This window comes from Manis javanica, chromosome 9, assembly GCF_040802235.1.
Source record: "Manis javanica isolate MJ-LG chromosome 9, MJ_LKY, whole genome shotgun sequence".
In the NCBI taxonomy this organism is placed as follows: Eukaryota; Metazoa; Chordata; class Mammalia; order Pholidota; family Manidae; genus Manis; species Manis javanica.
In genome coordinates this window covers 72,252,171-72,265,888 of record NC_133164.1, presented here as the reverse complement: position 1 = coordinate 72,265,888, position 13,718 = coordinate 72,252,171, and the positions used below count along the sequence as shown (strand labels likewise).

The following is a 13,718-nucleotide window of genomic DNA, read 5'->3' as shown; positions in this document are numbered from 1 at the left end:
AGATACAGAACATAATAAAATAATTATATGAGAAGAACAAACACAAATATCAGTTAATAAATGTTATTGTAGCTGGCAACACTTAAAATTGGTAATTTGTAGTTTCTTTTAAAGTTGTGCAGCTGCAAGCTGATTCATTGCCCTTTAGCCATTGAGCAGTTTAAGAGGAAACAATATATTTAATAAGTTGACATCTTAATTTAATTATTTAAAATACAATTATGTACTTTGATTTACTATTTGGACGGCATCAAAATAATATAAATCTTTATTTTAAAAAATTAACATATTTTAATTTTCCTCTATAGAAGTGTATATTCCACTTTTGGGGAGAAAAAAAGCCCTGATATCATGACCTACATTCACAGAATGTTTTATTGCTGGATACATGTCTTGGTTTTACACATAAGACTTTATAATAAGTAAATTATGTGGTCTTCGATTTAAGAATACATGAATGCAGAAACACTATGTGGAAGGAAAATAGAGACACCAAGCTAAATCCAAAACAAATCAAAACACAAATAGTTCCACAGCTCTAGAGAATTTAGTAAAAAGTAAGTCAACTTTTAAGCCAGTTAACTTTGGCATTTGAATACAAAAAGTTTAGCAGTGTCATCTACGTAGATGGCTGTGAGGGTTTTCAAAATCCCTGTGTATCCTTTATATAAGCATAGCTGGTATTCTGAGTTCTGCATCCATCTCTGTATTACCCAATCTCACAGAACTCAGATTTCTGCATGAGTTATGTCTGCAGTTTTATCTCCACACATGTGTGAAACCACGCGGGACCCTGCACAACAGACCACCCCCAAGGAGCTCGGAGTGGAGGCTTCAGTCCCGGCTAGAACCTGGGTTCTGGAGCCGTGGAGCAGTGGGGCTGTCGCAGAGCAGACGGCTGCTGGTCTAGGACCAAGGAATCAAGGACACATGGTGGGGAAAGCACAGTCTTTCCAACGAAGACAGCTGGGAAAACCAGGCCCCACTCACACCTCACACAGAAATCACTAAACCCCGGTCTCCACAGCAAGCCCTTCCTCCCGGGACATCCCAAAGCTGAGCCCCCTGCAACCGGTGCCCAGGAGGCTTCTCCCGGTTTCCACTCACCTTTCCGTGGGTCACCGCGCCTCCCTGGACACAGAAAGCCGCGCTCCTGTCCGACCGCGGGGAGCCAGGCGGAGGCCCAAGACGCGCTCTCAGGGGGCAGGTGGGTGAGCGGCTGCCCAAGGGCTCTCTGCACACCTACAGGCTGGATGTGCTCTCGGCCCAGGGCAGGCGGGTCCACCTCGCCGCGGTCAGGCTGAATCTATTAAATTTTGGAAATTCAGACTGAAAGAGAGCCAAATATCCCCACAACTTCTCTATGGTTAAGGACCTGAAGGGGCACCTGTTTTGTCACCCCAGGATACACCTCTTTGTTAGAGTGATTATTCTACACTGGTTATTATTCGGAAACTGCAAACACAAGAGAAACTCTGAAAACCCACTGGAAGTTGGCCTTTTGTATGAGATTTACCTGTGCAAGGGAAATCTCCATTTGTGAGGGTGTCTTCCCCTCTGAATCAGGAAGAGGTGAATGACTGAATCTAGAAATCTTAGCACAGGCAAAGACATAAATGTGAATAAAAACCAGATGCCTTTTATGGTGCTTTGCCTGAAAACCTCCCATAACTGGCCTCCCCCACAGCCAACATCTTTTCTTTCATTCTTACATGAAGATGTCATTTACAGTGATGGTTTGTGTCTTTTGTGGGACTTACTAAGTTTTACTAGGAGTCTAACATATATGGGTGAAGCGTAGGAGCTCAGCTCCTGGCAAGTTCGCAGTGGATTCCACGAGCCCAAAACAGGACAAGGCTACACGGTTCAAACCAAGCTTTATTCTCCCGGTGGCCAGTTCAGTGCTGAGATTACACCTCCTGTATCTGCATGCAGCAAGTCTCTGATCCACACTCTGCAATAGAGCACCAGGCAAAGATCCTTATATAGCAGCACAGACATCAGTGACCTCCTGCCAACCAGTATGCAAGCCTGCACAAGCTCAGTAGGCAGTCATGAGATCACAATGCACACACATTTTGAGGAGTCAGGAGACAGCACAGGGCATGCCAAGTGTGTGAGTAGGTGAGGGTCAGGCAAGCAGCCTGGCCGTGGGAACTCCATTTTCTCTGCAATGAGAGAGACACATATTATTAACTTTCTGTTTGTTTTCTCATGTTAATCTATCTTTTATTACCAGAAAGGTCTCAGCCACATACACAGGAGGATAGAGGGAAAATTATCTTTCCTCCCCACTCATGTAATTGAATATTATCCAGCACTAGAAATCAGCATCAGCCCATTGAGATACGTGGATGAATCTGATGTGAATATTGAAAACTAAAAGAATTTTAAACTGTAGGACCGCATTTCCTTTACACTGTGGGACCCCATTTCCAGAACATTATGGACAAGGCAAAATTACACAGATGGTGAATAGATCATGAGGTGGGGCTTGGAGAATTCCATGGGACACTTTAGTGGATGACACGTGCTACTATGCATTTCTCCAAACCCAAAGGTTTTTACATTGTAAGAGGAAATAAAAACCAATTCAAATTTTATTATGTAGACAATGAAAGTATCACAGGATGAAAAACAAAATGTGACAAAGAATATAACTACATTAAAGGACAAACCCACAGACAACATCATACTTAACAGGGAGAAGCTGAAAGCATTTCCTTTAAGATAGGGAACAAGACAAGGATGCCCACTCTCCCCACTTTTATTCAACATAGTTCTAGAGGTCCTAGCCACAGCACTCAGGTAACACAAAGAAATGAAAAGCATCCAGATTGGCAAGGAAGAAGTTAAATGGTCCCTGTTTGCAGACGATATGATATTGTACATAAAAAGCCCTAATAATCCACTCCAAAACTACTAGAAGTAACATCTGCATTCAGAAAAGTTGCAGGATACAAAATTTATACAAATAAATCTGTTGCATTCCTATATACTAATAATGAACTAACAAAAAGAGAAATCAGGAAAACAATTCCATTCACAATTGCATCAAAAAGAATAAAATACCTAGGAATAAACCTAACCAAGGAAGTGAAAGAACTATACTCTGAAAACTACAAGACACTCATGAAAGAAATTAAAGAAGATACCAATAAATGGAAACCCATCCTGTGCTCATAGATAGGAAGAATTAATATTGTCAAAACAGCCATCCTGCCTAAAGCAATCTACAGATTGAATGAAATCCCTATCAAAATTCCAATGGCATTCTTCAACAAATTAGAGCAAATAGTTCTAAAATTCACATGGAACAACAAAAGACCCCCCCGAATAGCCAAAGTAATCCTGAGAAGGAATAATAAAGCTGGGGGGATTACATTCCCTGACTTTAAGCTCTACTAAAAAGCAACAGTAATCAAGACAACTTGGTACTGGCACAACAACAGACCCATAAATCAATGGGAGAGAAAAGACAGCCTAGATATAAACCCAAGCATTTATGGTCAATTAATATACATTAAAGGAGTCTGTGCAACAACTGGTGTTGGCAAAACTGGACAGCTACATTTAAGAGAATGAAACCAAATACCAGTTGACCCAGGAATTCCACTCCTAGGAATTTATCCAAAGAAAACAAGATCTCAGATTCAAAAAGACATATGCACCCCTATGTTTATCATAGCCCTTTGTACAATAGCCAAGATATGGAAGCAACCTAAGTGTCCATCAGTAGATGAATGGATAAAGAAGATGTGGTACATATACACAATGGAATACTATTCAGCCCTAAGAAGGAAAAAAATCCTTCCATTTGCAACAACATGGATGGAACTACTCGAGGGCATTATGCTCAGTGAAATAAGTCAGGCAGAGAACCAAATGACCACTCATTTGTGGAGTATAACAACAAAGCAAAACTGATGGAACAAAACAGCAGCAGACTCACAGACTCCAAGAAGGGACGAGCGGTGACCAAAGGGGAGGGTGAGGGGAGGGTGGGTGGGGAGGGAGGAAGAAGCAGATTGAGAAGTATTATGATTGGTACACATGATGTGTGGGGGGTGTCACGGGGAAGACAGTGTAGCACAGAGAAGACAAGTAGTGACTCTGTGGCATCTTACTACACCGATGGACAGTGACTGTAATGGGGTATGTGGGGAGGGGACTTGATAATATATTTGAATCTAGTAACCACATGTTTTTCATGTGAAACCTTCATAAGATTGCATATCAATGTTACCTTAATAAAAAATATATATGAAAAAAAAATCAGTCAGTGTTGGGGCAAAACATGCTCACCTAAATAACTTTGGCAATGTAGACTAATGATGTAAATAAACAGTGGACTCCAGTTTAGAAAATTCCTTCTCAGGATAAGGAAAAATTCTGATGTTCTAAAATTAAGTGCCGTAAGGGCTGCAGGACCGGGGGAAGAGACAAGGGAAGGTGCTCATCCAATAGCCAGGGCCATAGCTAGCCAGAAAGTCCATGTGACTGGGTGAAATCATTTCAGCTGTTAGCTAGAAGGTCCTAGAAGCACAGCATTCCTCTTGAGCATGAACAATGTCTGACCATCATCGACAACCAATCCAGGGTCCTTCCTTACGGACTATCCACTTATCCCTGGACTTTCTCACTTCACGTTTGCCCACCATCTTTATCTAACACCAGTATAAACTTAAAGAACTTTCTTTCCCTCAGACCCCTTATGAATGATCCCTGTTTCTTGAGTCTGGCAGACAAGTTGTTTCTGCTCACTGGTCTGGCTGCTGGTGAACCAGAAACTTCCTGTCTCAGAAATGAATCCCTTTTCTGGCTAACATCTGTAAAGTCTCAATAAACCCTTTTATTTCAGACATCTGTTGGTTTCCACTGTTTTTGATTTGTCTTCAATCAAAAGGGGGTATTAGCTAAGAATGCTGGAACCACTATACCTGTAAACTGGAATGGGGCAATCACTGAATTTAATAAACGGCAGCTGATGAGAGCCAGGTTTCTCCATATTGCAGTGCAGTTACAGATGAGCAAGGAGTATGTGACAATATCCATATGATAATGGAGACATCAGAATAAACTCATCTTTAGCTTAATATGCATACATAAAGTTCCACATAGAAATCTTTATGCTTAGGAATGTATACATAGGTTGGAGGAGTTGCATGTATTTCCCTGCATTCTCCTCTGAGCACATGTAGATTTTTAATACCATTCTCAAATGAAGGGAACCAGGGATCTTTGAAGAAATGGCTGATACTAAAAATGAGACAATAAATAAAGGACTCAGGACACTATTCAAGGATCACAAAGTAAGGAAGTAACACCAAGAACGAAGACCCACAAAGATGGAATATGTCAGAGGGAACAGGAGCCGGTGGAAGGAGCTCACCGCTGCCAGGCAGGCATGACCTGAGCACCAAACACCGCGGTGCTGCAGCATCACCAAAAGCCTGGCACAACTGTCTGGCACCCACACCAGTAAAAATAAAATACTATACATATTGTTTATGAATGGGGTTGAACAGAAATGTCCTATGCAGAAGATTTCCAAATGATGTAGACCCTCAGCGTCCATCATGGCGGTGGATCTAACTCCCCGCTCCTAGCCCAGGCTCCACATACTGTTTTCTTCCTAAAAAAAGAAACAGAATGGACATGGGAAAAAATAACCTCAGAGTGGAGAAACCTGAGACACACTATGTCAGCTAGTGACCAAAGCTAAGACTGTAAAGAAAAGATGATCACTGTACTGGAGACTATGAAATAATACCTCTAAAGCCTAACTATTGAAGGTTTCATTAACTCTGGGAGTCTCAAAATAAGACTCCTCAGAAACAAGGTAAGTGAATGAAGGGTAAGTCCTAATGTGTCATATGATTAGAGTAACCTAATTCCTAAATCTGGGTTAGATGATGAAAAGATGATGCTGATTTGGGGAAGATTATTACCAATTTTATTGCATACTGCTTAAATTCATGCAGGATGAACTAGTTTCAGAACTGAAATTACCTTAATATTGAAGAGCCAAACCATTATCTCCCTTTCCTAAATCAGATGTATTTATGGAAAATAGATTTTCTCTGGTTGCAAGTAGAAAATACGAGGGCACTTGGTTTAATTTTGCATCTCACTTTCAAAGATGACGTGGTCATGTTTCCGGTCTCCTTCTCTTCTTTCTGTGCCTCTTCCCCGTCATAACAGATGCTTTCATGCTCATTTCTTTACTTTTTCTATTGGCTTCTTTTCAAACTCAGAAAGTATGTTGCCATTTTGTTAGTCTTACGTCCCTCACATAATTTCTTTTTGCCTATTTTTTATTGAAATATTGAAATACATACCAAATGGTGTCAGGTGTACAACACTGTGATTCAGCAACTATATACTTAGCCATTACGACTTTAAATTATAGGTATTAGTTTATGTTTGTACTCTCCTCACATTAATTCTCTGAGGTAGGTGCTATGATTAGCACTACGTAACAGATGAGAAACTAAATCGGAGAAAGGTCAAGCAATTTTCCCAAGGTCACCAGCTAGTAAGTAGTAGAGCCAGAATTCACACCTAAGCAGTCAGATTTTAGCATTCCCACTCTAGACTCAAAATTCTCAAGGGCAGAGACAGTGCTTTATGTATCTTTGCATTCCCAGGGTCTACCAGGGAACCTAGCACATAAATGCAATATAAGTCAAACTAAACTGCATTTGCTGAATTCTGCTAAAAAGTTTAGGAATATCAAAAATGACTAAGACATGATTCTTACTCTCAAAGAAATCTGTGCCCTATTAGCGTTAGGGAGAATTAGTAAAAGATTCCAATAATGGAAAGGAATGAACTAAAAGAAAAGAAACAGAGTTCAGCAGTTTACACTTTGACAGGCTGTATTAGAATGTTGAGGATCCTATTTAAAATCTCATCACAGTAGCACATAGAATCTCCCTGGAACCCATGGTTGCATGAAAAACCAAATCCAATGACTCATGACCAGTGAATTATTGCAATCCAAACTGGAAGATGTCTAGTGACAAACTCTAACATGCTGGCCCAGCCTTTGCCCTATTTACCAGTGTACTATATACCAATCCTGAGCCCACTATGAGCCACACAATTGTAATAGGGGTGTTGATACAAAGAATAATTAATGCAATAAAGATATAGAAGGCGTGCTGAAATCTGAGGATGGCTCAGATAACTAACATTGGGTAATATGATAGATGGGAAAATGGGTTATCTGGAACTATGAGCAAAATCAACAAGATGGCATTTTTAACCATCAGAATTTCTAATTTTTCTTTAAATCAATTTCCCAAGAAAATGGTAACAATAATTGTACTTTAAAAAGACCAAGAATTTAGTTGGCATAATCTTACCTGTGGATTATGGCTGCTGAAAAGGAAACTAGCATAATTTTGGTGTGAATTTGTAAAATAGACCGCCTAGATAAAGGAGAAACTGGTTACTGGCCAGTGTTCTACACTGCTTAGACTACACCTAAGCTATTTCATTCACTAGTGGGAACAATATTTTAAGAGAGACATTGACAAATCAGAGTCCATAGAAGCAGAAGAGAGGGTTGAGGGCTAGAAGCATAATCAGCCAGACAGTGAACTTTGGAATGTTTTGCCTGGAGAACTAGAGAAAGAATACAATAACAGATGAGTGTCTGTTTGCAATATCCTGTGCCAGGGAAAAGAACTAAAACTGTGGACAGAAGTCAGAAAGTAGCAGCCAGGAAGCCAATATGAGGAAGTTTTTCTATGATATGAACAGATATGAACTGTCTCACATAGATTACATGTGAGACATGTACTGAGGCAGGAAGCAGTAAACCAGGGCTTTATGCTATCTGTCAACTTTCTATAGATTCCTTTACTGACATGGGAAGATAGGCTCATATGATGCTCTCTAAGATCCCTTTCATTTAAGATCCTAAGAAAGTCTCTCATCTGAGATGCCACAAAAATTTTGAGATGATTTTCAAAGTTCAGAGAGAATCACACATTCTTCATTTGGAGAAGATCCATCACAGCTAAAACTAAACTTAAAAAATTAAAACTGGACCATGGTAACCCATCCATCAAAAGAGCCAAATAAAGTTTTCTTTAAATAACATTGATCATCCAGTTTATTTCCATAATAGTACCTTCAACATAGTGGTGCCCACGTGTTCAAAAACCTGACAGACTGAAGCATATTTCAGAAATGCCTGTCTTTTATAATAATAAGCAGCTCTTGTAATTGGCATAGGGCAGTGATTTGCATTTTCTCATGTGCTTCCTGCTGTTTGTAACATGAAAAGCAAGGGATTCATTCTAGCTTTATAATCTATATTTTCTAAGCAAAGTTAATTTAATCATGATTTCACCAGTCTTTAATTTGAACTCAATCTAAATTCAGGCCTGAGGTTACAGGCATATTGACTTTCATTCATTCCTGAAGTGATAAAAAGGGTAAAAATGCAGAAGTTCCTCATGATCAAGGGAACATGGTATATATCTTGCTTTTCAAGTTCATGGGCTATCTGCTTCAGCAAAATATGTACATGTGATCATGAAGTTTTTTTCCCCTCACATTTCAAATTACTCTTTTATCACCTCTTTGCTAACTCCCCTCATTCTGAATTTTCATTCTAAGTCCATTTTATTCTAAACTAAGAATGTTATATAAACTAATTCTTTCATCGGACTCTCATCGTCTTTCTCTCTCATTCTTTGTTCATGTATGTCCTTTGGCCTTATGAAGTGTTATCTTAACATTTTAAACACATTCAATGGCAAATACAGAGGACTCAGCATCAGGTGGGCATGTTACATTTTAAAAGTCAAGGAAATAGGAAGGTGACTGAATTGCTCTACCTCACTGAACCTAAAACTGGAGATGGAAAAGATGGGAATTGTATGAAGCCTCTCTTATCTTCTCTTTCTCCCTCTTATCTTTTATTCTTTTTCCTGAGGGGCGTGCCAGTGGTGATAGTAGTGGTGTGTATGTGTGTGTGTGTGCATGTGTGTGTGTGTGCCTAGGAAGAAAGAAAAAGGAGAGAGAAGAAAAAACAGAGAGGAAGAGGAGAGGAAAGCCAGAGTTTAATACTATAAATAATTGCTAAAATGTATATAGCTATCATTTTACTGAAGCAAGAGCACGTAAGACACATACAGGATTGGAACTGGAGAAGGAGAAGCGGATCTCTTGGAAAGGGGAACCCGAGCCCATTCACCATTTCCAAGCTCGCAATAATTTTAGTCGACAGGTATTTCTTCAGGGTTACATTTACCACCTACCAGTAATTTTCAGGGGCACACGTGCTGCATTTCCAAGTAGGTAAGGTTTGCTTTTGGCACAGCCCCTCCTACTTCTCCCCCATCCTTGGCCTTTCTTTCTCTAACCTGTAGACTCAGCGGAACTCACACGGAATTCTGACCCGCCAAAAACCTTTTGGTACCCCAGCCATCTCTTTTCTCTTCTTTCCCGTCCCAAATCAAGCCTTATTCCCACATTGTGCAAGGAGGTAGTTGGCCAGTGATCTGATTAAAATAAGCTGACAGAAATGAGAGTTAACTTCAACTACAACAAAAAGTGTAGTTTAAAAAGATGTTGTTAGAGGGGTGGAGCCAACATGGCGGCATGAGTAGGACAGTGGGAATCTCCTCCCAAAAACATACATATTTTTGAAAAAAAGAAATAAATACAACTAATCCTAAAAGAGAGACCAGAAGACACAGGACAACAGCCAGAATACATCCGCTCATGCGAGAGCCCAGCGCTTGGTGAAAGGGGTAAGATACAAGCCCCGGCCCAGCAGGACCCGAGCACTACCTCCCCCCCAGCTCCTGGCGGGAGGGAGAGGGAGCCCAGGACTGCTAAACACCCAGCCCCAGCCACCTGCACCAGAGCGCAGACACAGTGCATGCATGGAGGGCTGGAAAACTAGGGAAATAGGGCAGCAAGGTCTCTGAGCGGGTTCCGAAGCTGATGCCCCTGTGACAAAGAAAAGCAAGTGCTTTTTGAAAGTCTTAAAGGGACAGGGACATAAACAGCTGGATGGAAACAACAAAGGTCACAGTCCAGTGGCTGGAAATTACAGGGAAAACCGGGTGCACTAACCCCGTGGTCAACAGCTCTGAGAACCCTCACGGAGGTAAACAGCCAAACAACGCCCCCATCCATTAACCCTCCGGGCACTGCGAAAGCAGGGAAGCAGCCTAAGGCAGGCCCCGCCCCCTCAGAAAGGGTCGTTTTCTCCATATCGGCCGGGGGAAGACACAAAGACCCAGTCTACAACGCAATTACCCAACACAAGCCACTAGGGGTCGCAGTTGTCCCAGTAAAGAAAGGGCCAGTAGCAAGTGAAAAGTTTTGGCCCTCCCAGCTGACAGTCAATAGCACCTGTCAACATGAAAAGGCAAAAAAGTATGATCCAAACAAGACTAACCCAGACAGCTTCGGCATCTGCTACATCTTCCCCTGAGAAGGAAACTGGGGAGATAGATTTAGCCAGTCTTCCTGAAAAATAATTCAAAACAAAAGTCATAACCATGCTGATGGACTTGCAGAGAAATATGCAAGAACTAAGGAAGGAGAATACAGAAACAAAACTAGCTCTGGAAGGACTTCAAAACACAATGGATGAGAAGCAAGAGACCTTTAATGGACTAGAAAACAGACCAGGAACGCAGAGAATCTGATGCAGAGAGAGCTGAAAGGATCTCCAGGAATGAAAGAATTCTAAGAGAGCTGAGTGACCAACCGAAAAGGAACAATATTCGCATTATAGGGGTACCAGAAGAAGAAGAGAGAGAAAAAAGGGATAGAAAGTGTCTTTGAAGAAATAATTGCCGAAAACTTCCCCAAACTAGGGGAAGAAATGGCCTCTCAGACCACAGAGGTACACAGAACTCCCATGACAAGGGATCCAGGGAGGGCAACACCAAGACACATAATAAATAAAATGGCAAAGATCAAAGACAAGGACAAAGTATTAAAGGCAGCCAGAGAGAAATAAAAGGTTACCTACAGAGGAAAACCCATCAGGGTATCATCAGACTTCTCAACAGAAACCCTACAGGCCAGAAGATAATGGCATGATATACTTAATGCAATGTAACAGAAGGGCCTCGAACCAAGACTACTGTATCCAGCATGAATATCATTTAAATATGAAGGAGGGGTTAAACAATTCCAAGACAAGCAAAAGTTGAGGGAATTTGCCTCCCACAAACCACCTTTACAGGGAATCCTACAGGGACTACTCTAGATGGGAGCACTCCTGAAAAGAGCACAGAACAGAACACTCAACATATGAAGAAGGGAGGAGGAGGAATAAGAAGGGAGAGAAATAAAGAATCATCAGACTGCGTTTATAACAGCTCAACAAGCGAGTTAGGTTAGACAGTAAGATAGTAAAGAAGCTAACCCAGAACCTTCGGTAACCACAAACTTAAAGCCTGCAATGGCAATAAGTTCATACCTCTCAATAATCACCCAAAATGTAAATGGACTGAATGCACCTAGCAAAAGACACAGAGTAATAGAATGGGTAAAAAAGCAAGATCCATCCGTATGCTGCTTACAAGAGACTCACCTCAAACCCAAAGACATGCACAGACATAAAGTTAAGGGATGGAAAAGGATATTTCATGCAAACAACAGAGAGAAGAAAGCAGGTGTTGCAATTCTGGTATGAGAAAAAACAGACTTCAAAATAAAGAAAGTAACAAAAGACAAAGAAGGACATTACATAATGATAAAGGGCTCAGTCCAACAAGAGGATATAACCATTATAAACATATATGCACCCAATACAGGAGCACCAACATACCTGCAACAAATACCAACAGAACTAAAGGAGGAAATAGAATGCAATGCATTCATTATAGGAGACTTCAACACACCAATCACTCCAAAGGACAGATCCACCAGACAGAAAATAAGTAAGGACACACAGGCACTGAACAACACAATAGAACAGATGGATCTAATAGACATCTACAGAAGTCTACATCCAAAAGCAACAGGATACACATTCTTCTCAAGTGCACATGGAACATTCTCCAGAATAGACCACATACTAGGCCACAAAAAGAGCATCAGTAAATTCCTAAAAGATTGAAATCCTACCAAACAACTTTTCAGACTACAAAGGCATAAAACTAGAAATAAACTGTACAAAGAAAGCAAAAAGGCTCACAAACACATGGAGGCTTAAGAACACGCTCCTAAAATAATCAATGGATCAATGACCAAATCAAAATGGAGATCCAGCAATATATGGAAACAAACGACAACAGCAACACTAAGCCCCAACTACTGTGGGACACAGCAAAAGCAGTCTTAAGAGGAAAGTATATAGCAATCCAGGCATATTTAAAAAAGGAAGAACAATCCCAAATAAAAGGTCTAACATCACAATTATCGAAATTGGAAAAAGAAGAACAAATGAGGCCTAAGGTCAGCAGAAGGAGGGACATAATAAAGATCAGAGAAGAAATAAATAAAATTGAGAAGAATAAAACAATAGCAAAAAATCAATGAAACCAAGAGCTGGTTCTTCGAGAAAATAAACAAAATAGATAAGCCTCTAGCCAGACTTATTAAGAGGAAAAGAGAGTCAACACAAATCAACAGTATCAGAAACGAGAAAGAACAAATCACGACAGACCCCACAGAAGTACAAAGAATTAATTAGTGAGTACTATGAAAACCTATATGCTAACAAGCTTGGAAACCTAGGAGAAATGGACAACTTCCTAGAAAAATACAACCTTCCAAGACTGACCCAGAAAGAAACAGAAAATCTGAACAGACCCAATTACCAGCAACGAAATTGAAGCGGTAATCAAAAAAACTACCAAAGAACAAACCCCCCGGGCCAGATGGATTCACCTCAGAATTTTATCAGACATACAGGGAAGACATAATACCCATTCTCCTTAAAGTTTTCCAAAAAAATGGAAGAGGAGGGAATACTCCCAAACTCATTCTATGAAACCAACATCACCCTAATACCAAAACCAGGCAAAGACCCCACCAAAAAAGAAAACTACAGACCAATATCCCTGATGAACGTAGATGCAAAAATACTCAACAAAATATTAGCAAACCGAATTCAAAAATACATCAAAAGGATCGTACACCATGACCAAGTGGGATTCATCCCAGAGATGCAAGGATGGTACAACATTGAAAAGTCCATCAACATCATCCACCACATCAACAAAAAGAAAGACAAAAATCACATGATCATCTCCATAGATGCTGAAAAAGCATTTGACAAAGTTCAGCATCCATTCATGATAAAAACTCTCAGCAAAATGGGAACAGAGCGCAAGTACCTCAACATAATAAAGGCCATCTATGATAAACCCACAGCCAACATCATACTTAACAGCAAGAAGCTGAAAGCTTTTCCTCTGAGATCGGGAACTAGACAGGGATGCCCACTCTCCCCACTGTTATTTAACATAGTACTGGAGGTCCTAGCCATGGCAATTAGAACAAACAAAGAAATAAAAGGAATCCAGATTGGTAAAGAAGAAGTTAAACTGTCACTATTTGCAGATGACATGATACTATACATAAAAAACGCTAAAGACTCCACCCCAAAACTACTAGAACTGATATCGGAATACAGCAAAGTTGCAGGATACAAAATCAACACACAGAAATCTGTGGCTTTCCTATACACTAACAATGAGCCAACAGAAAGAGAAATCAGGAAAACA

General features: G+C 40.4%; 1 long non-coding RNA gene across 1 annotated transcript in view; it reads right to left on the bottom strand.

Annotated features, from left to right (window-relative positions):
- Positions 1-1,456: 1,456 nt before the first annotated feature.
- The window catches only part of LOC140843531 (uncharacterized), a 48,964-nt gene continuing 36,702 nt past the window's right edge, over positions 1,457-13,718 (bottom strand). The window contains exon 3 of the long non-coding RNA XR_012121373.1: positions 1,457-2,168. This is a non-coding gene — a long non-coding RNA (uncharacterized lncRNA). The remainder of the gene's footprint in view (positions 2,169-13,718) is intronic.